Source organism: Dipodomys spectabilis, unplaced genomic scaffold (genome assembly GCF_019054845.1).
Source record: "Dipodomys spectabilis isolate Male_0828 unplaced genomic scaffold, ASM1905484v1 ptg000173l, whole genome shotgun sequence".
NCBI classification, from domain to species: domain Eukaryota; kingdom Metazoa; phylum Chordata; class Mammalia; order Rodentia; family Heteromyidae; genus Dipodomys; species Dipodomys spectabilis.
Genome location: NW_024870850.1, coordinates 2,196,006 through 2,201,922, shown reverse-complemented (window position 1 = coordinate 2,201,922; position 5,917 = coordinate 2,196,006). Strand labels below are relative to the sequence as shown.

General features: G+C 40.2%; 1 pseudogene; it reads right to left on the bottom strand.

Annotated features, from left to right (window-relative positions):
- Window positions 1-1,979: 1,979 nt before the first annotated feature.
- On the bottom strand, window positions 1,980-3,179 carry LOC122119880 (annotated as a pseudogene).
- Between the last annotated feature and the right edge of the window lie 2,738 nt (window positions 3,180-5,917).

Below are 5,917 nucleotides of genomic sequence, written 5' to 3'. Positions count from 1 at the left end.
CAAAGGAGGGGATAACAATGCTTGACAAGAAATATACTCATTACCTTACTGATGTGACACTAACCCTTCTGTTCAGCATCTTTACAATAAAATAAAATTTAAAAACAGAGAAAGAGATTCCATTACAAAATGACATGACCTATTGTTCTTCCAGGAAAATGAAAAAAGGATATTGCTGTTTATTTATAATGACTCAGGCAATCCACATGCATAATTAAATTCATTTTTAATGACTTAGACAATCCACAAATATAATTATAGCCACAAAGCTACTGAAAACACAGGCTATCATAGCCTACACTGTAGAGGGAAACAAATAGAGGTACCCTGATGATGACCTTTGCTCCCTGAGCACATTTGGCCATCTTTAGTCACACAAGCTCATAAATACCTTCATTCCCCAAGTATATCAGTGATGGTCACACAGTCATTGCTTTGTATATTACTCTCTCTGTAATGTTGGAATGATGAAAGTTATAACTGAAAAAAAACACAATACATCAATGGAAAAAAGCAACCACACCACTAAGACACATAAGGTAATAACCAGGCTCCTAAGCCATGATGATGGTCAATGCCCACCAATAAGAGAATGACAAAAGGTTGAATGGAAATCAGAACCTTTCTGTGCCTCAAACCCCAAAGTAATGAAGAAAGGTCTTTGGAGCAGGCAAGGAAAAATAAACAGCATAAAGAAAAAGAAAGAAGTGTTCTGGGAAGCAGAAAAAAATCTTGAGCCAAGAGAACGTTGGCTGAGCACTAGTGGGTCAGCCTGTAATCCTAGTTACTCAAAAAACTAAAATTTAGAGGACTATCATTCAAGCAGAAAATAAAAGGAAAGAAGAGAAAGAAAGAAAGAGAAAGAAAGAAGGAAAGACAGAGAGAAAGAGGGAGAAAGAGAAGGAGGGAGTGAGAGAAGGAGGGAGAGAGAGAAGGAGGGAGGGAGGGAGTGAAGGAAAAGGCAGGAAGAAAAGAAGAAGGAAAGAAAAGGAAAAGAGAAAAGAGAAGGCTGGCAATATCATGGTGACAAGAAAACAGGGAGACAAAGGAAGTACAGGAAGTTACCATATTCTTTTTGAGGTTAACAAGTGAGAATAGATCAACTTAAAAAGATGCTGCACTGCAAATAATAATAACAATGATGATGATAACACAGTTAAAAAAAGCTAGCAGTGTCAGATATAACCTTTACCTGACATTTACCTACCAAGTATTTAACTCAGCAAATTGAACAAGGGGCAAATTACAGAGTCAATAAATAGGCAATAGAGCTGAACAGATGTTTGTCAAATGAAAACTTTCAAATGTCCAATCAATACCCACCAAAAAGATATGGAAAAAGACAATCACCATGTCTGTGTGAATAAATAAGATTATAAATGGTGGTAAATCAGTTCTTCAGTATTACAGAAAGAGCAAACGTGCCTATGTTCTACATGAATCATGCTACATACATCAAGAGAGAGATCTTGACTTTGGGACTTTTCCACAATTACAACCCATTGTAGGATATAGCTATACAAAGGATAACGAACAAATACTCCATTTGCTAAATGAATTGTGTGTGTGTGTGTGTGTGTGTGTGTGTCTGTGTGTTGGGCCTGAGCCTCAAACTCAAGGACTGGCTGGTAATGTCCCTGAGCCACTTTGTTCAAGACTGGCACTCTACCACCTGAGCGACAGCTGTACTTCTGGTGACGTTTTAGTGACTAGAGATGAGTCTCACAAACTTTCCTGCTTGGACTGGTTTCCCACCATGATCCTCAGCTCTCACTCTTTAGAGTAGCTAGGATTACATGTGTGAGCCACAGGTGCCTGACCACTAAATGCACTTCTGATTTTGAATATCCTCAAAATAGCATGAGTTTTCTAGGACAGAATCATATTCTAAGTCAAGCATGTGAATGTCAAAGGTATTTTCCAAATGAAGTCATCTGGATTTGCTGTTTCTTTGAACCCATACATCAAAATACATAACCTTAATATGGATAGCAGGCTGCTTTGCAGGCCAGGAACCAAAGAGCTTTCTTGATGTCCCTGTTCCTCAAACTGTAAATGAAGGGGTTCAGCATGGAGGTGACCATGGTATACATCACAGAGGCTACCATCACCCCTTCCTGGGGGTGTCTGAAAGAACTGAACTGCAATATGCACCCAGGCCTGTCCCATAAAACAAGCACACAACACATAAGTGAGAGCCACAGGTGAAGGAGGCTTTGTATTTCCCACTGGTTGATTAGAGTCCAAGAATGGGAGGAGCAATTTAGATATAAGATGGGGAAAAAACAAATTGTTTAAATAGGGATACAGGTGGACCCATTGCGACAATGAGATGTACAAATCATTATGTTGAAAAATGAACTTTACAACTTTGGCAGTAGGGGGGAGGTAGGGGATGGGGGGAGGAGAGGGGAGATAGGAAGGGATGGGAAGGGGAAACAAAGGAGGAGGCAACAATGCTTGATAATAAATGTACTCATTAGCTTGCCCATGTAATTGTAACTCCTCTGTAAGGTATTTTCACAAAAAAAGAATAAATGATCCTAGAGGCTGGAATACCCTTAAAGACAGCACCAAAGAGATAGATGAAGATGTTTTTAGTGGAAGTATAATCACAGGCAAGCTTCAGGAGCTGAAGAGGGTCAAAGAAGAAATTAGGAATTTCTACATTTGTACAGAATGTAAGCTGTGACACCATCAAGCAGTTTACCAGGGAATCCAAAAGACTTGTGGACAGTGACAGAAGGACCAACAAGCCACAGAGGCTGGGGGTCATAATGATGGGGTAGTGGAGAGGTTGACAGATGGCCACCAAGCAGTCTTAGTACATCACAGTTAGCTGCATACTGTCCAAACACAAAAAGATTAAGAAAGGACATCTGTGTTGTGCAACCAGCATAGCTGATGGCTCTGCTGTGAGTCTGGAGGTTGGCCAGAATCTTGGGGATGGTGGTAGAACTGAAGCAAATGCCAGCCAATGAGAGAATGGAGAGGAAAAAGTACATAGGAGTGTAAAGGTGGGGGCCAGAAGTGACGGCCAGGATGATGAGCAGATTTCCAAGCACTGTGATCAGGTACACACACAGGAACAGACCAAAGAGGATTGGTTGAAGTTATGAGTCTTCAGAGAGTCCCAGGAGGAAGAATTCTGTGGTATCTGATAAATTCTGTGGTTCCATGTTGCCAGGTCACTTTTAAGAAAGACAAGATTGCTGAAATGACTGAGGATGATAGGCAAGTGTGAATATACGTGTGTGTGCGCATGCGTGTTTTGTGTACAAGGAACTCAAAATAAACTGTTTATACTTATGAACTGAAGTGAACTGGGTAAGGTTTGAATGTGTCCTTGAAAGTTTCACAAGTTGGAGAGCAATTTGATGCTATAGCTCTTTTTAAGAAATAGAATCCAACTGGACACTATGTTAAAAATGAACTATTCAACGTGTGGATGGGCATGGGAGTGAAAAATTGTGAGAAAGGAAGGGAAATGGTGACATTGTGCAGAAAGAAATGTACTCTTTACCTGACTTATGTAAATAGAACCCTTCTCTGTATCACCTTTGTAATGAAAATTAAAAAAAAAATTGGAACCCAGAGCCAGGCTCCAGTGGCTCATGCCTGTAACCCTAGCTATTCGGAGCCCGAGATCTGAGGTCTGGCAAAGCCAGCCCATGTAGGAAAGTTCATGAGACTCCAGTTAGTTATCAAAAAGCAGTTTTGGGCAGAAACAAACAAACTCAGGGACAGGCTCCAGAGCCTGAGTTGAATCCCCAGCTCAAAGAGAGGCACATAAACATAGACACAGACACAGACACACACACACACACACACACAGACACACACAGACACACACACACACATTTGATTCTCCTATGCTAAAATGTGTCATGATGATAAAGTATGTGTATTTTCTTGTCTTTATCATGGAGAAAAGATATAGTGACACAGATTAGAGAGAGAAATTGCTTGCTCGGTAAAGGAAGTTGTCTGAGAAGCCTGGACTTGGAAGCCCTGGTAAAGGTTTATTACATCATGGTCATCACCACCATCGTGATGATTATTGTGGGGGGTGGAGATGGAGGTGGTGGACATGGCAGAGGTCCTGCATCCTGCCCTGATGGTAGAGGTTCTTTCATGACTTGGAACAAGTATGGAAGGGAAATACAACAGTAACTGAAGCCCTCCCACCATTACTGTAAGTCAGAATACAAATGTCCTAGGGCTGTGAGATAAACCCTGCCTTTTGGTAACCTTTCCATCCAGCTAACCCAGCTATACTCTGAGCATGGCAAACAAGGCAGGTTATTTCTGTCCCTCCTCCATCCAGGTGTCCAGAAGTACTTATTGGGCTGCACTGGGTCTTTTCTGGGAGGAGACCAAAGGGCACTTAATGGTTTTCTCCCCTGCTTCATGTGAGATATTTAGCTCAGTGCTCAGGGCTGGCAGGAACGCAGAACCTCATGAGAGTCCTCTTGTTCCACTGATGAGCCTGGAAGGACACACTGCCACACAGACTGTAGGCTACACAGAGTCATGTGTGTGTGTTTTTAAAATTTTTTTATTGTGAAAATACTGTACAAAGGGGTTACAATTACATGGGCAAGATAATGAGTACATTTATTATCAAGCATTGTTGCCTCCTCCTTTTTTTCCCCTTCCCATCCCTTCCCATCCTTTCCCATCTCCCCCCCTCCCCCCCCCACCAAAGTTGTAAAGTTCGTTTTTTTGACATAACAGCTTGTACATCTCATTGTTGTAATGGGTCCACCTGTATCCCTACTTAAACGGTTTATTTCTGCCATTCCCCTCCACAAATTATATCAACATCAAATATAATGGAAGCAGGGGTTATACCATGGGAGAGGGACATACAAAGCAACAAAGCATCTTATAAATATGTTAGAAACAATCGCAAGAAAAAAACCATTTGAATATTTATCTTGGGGTTCATTAGGGCAGGGATGCAGAAGGGGTTCTTACAATCAGCTGACCTGGAAGCTCAATTAGTCATTAGTCCATGGATTCTAATTGCTAATCCCAATGGAGAAGGAAAAGGAGAAAATTAATTGCTAGGAAGGATCTGGTTTTCTTTACCTCAGGCAAAATCCAGATTGTCCTCTGCTGAATTCTAAGTTGCAAGGATTTTTATAAAATTCAGACCATATATATATATATATATATATATATATATATATGTATATATATATATATATATATATATATATATAAATTTGATGATGCTCTGAGGTTTAAACTCAGGGGCTGGGTACTGTCTATGAGCTTTCTTGCTCAAGTCTAGGTCTTTACCACTTGAGTCACATCTCCACTTCTAGCTTTTTGTGATTGATGTGGATAAGGGTTTTACAGACTTCTCTGCCTGAGCTGGCTTTGATTTTCCATCCTCAGATCTCAGCCTCCTGAATAATTAGTATTACAGGTGTGAGCCACTGATATGCAGTACTAATTTTTTTCAATTAAAAAGCTATTTTGAACTTTAAACAAGTATTCTTTTATTATCTTTCAACAGTTATACAAAGGTGTTTCAATTCAACATATCATAAAAATGTTTTTTTTAACATTTTAAGTAGTTGTACAAAGGAGTTTCTATTCCACAAGTCAGATGATGATTACAATGTGCCTTGACTATTGTCACCCCTTCCTTCTTCTTCTCTGAATTGAGTCTCATGCCACCCATCCCCACCCTAATTTATCTAGCTCCATTTTCATATATCCTCACTGAGTACTGTCATTGAACATTTTACTTTATTTTATTTTTTGTGAAGTTCTTGTGAACTCAGGGCCCGGACACTGTCCTTGAATGTTTGTGCTCAAGGCTAGTGTTCTATCACTTGTGCTATAGCTCCACTCCTAACTTTTTATTGGTTAATTGGAGATGATAGCCTCATAGACTTCCCTG